Here is a 758-nt window from a genome sequence, read left to right on the forward strand (position 1 = left end):
CCCCCGCGGTCTCCTGCTGAACGTCACTGCAGTGCAAGGTTTACGCTGGGGAGTTGTACTGAGGGTGTCTGTGATTCAATTGGGACGGCGTGTTTCAGTGCATTGATACCTGCCTTCGACAATTCGATTACCAATATTCAGTAGTGGGGCAGAGGAAAATCGAGGCTGTGGCTGCCCCAGTCCCACTGTGTGCCCAGGGCTGGTGGGACTGGCTGCATGTGCCACGGCTCGGACTGCCTCCGTCCGGGGGCTGGAAGAACCGTGCTGTGGGCCAGATCCAGGCCAGAGGCTGCATTTTGCCCAGCTGTGGAAACACAGGGAAGAGCAAGGGAGGCGAAGTGCAAGGAGACAGCAGAGCCAAGCCACGCCGGGACTGGCAAAAGAGCTGGCGCTGCAAGAAGCACGAGCCGGAGCTTCTGCCAAGACTCAGGCCAGGATTGCTGGATTCAGAGTCCACAGTGCTGGGCATTGCACCACGCTCCCTGCATCAGGGCTCCCCCAGCCTCTGTGCAGGACCTTGCCAGCCAGACGCCACCTGCCCAGGGCAGCCTGGCCCCAAGATCCCCTGAGTGTCTGTGGGGAAGAGCTCCCGAGGCTGGCGGGGCAGTCTGACTCCCATCCACTGCTCCAGCGGGGCACGGCTTCAGGAAGAGGTCCTCTGGCCATCCACCCATGGGGAAGAAAGGGGCAAGCGAGGAGCTGCTTCCCCTCCCCTTGAGCGGGTGGCTGGAGCAGCAGCAGCCGTCTCCCCCCGCCCC

The sequence above is a fragment of the Alligator sinensis genome, unplaced genomic scaffold (genome assembly GCF_000455745.1).
Source record: "Alligator sinensis unplaced genomic scaffold, ASM45574v1 scaffold1625_1, whole genome shotgun sequence".
Taxonomy (NCBI): domain Eukaryota; kingdom Metazoa; phylum Chordata; order Crocodylia; family Alligatoridae; genus Alligator; species Alligator sinensis.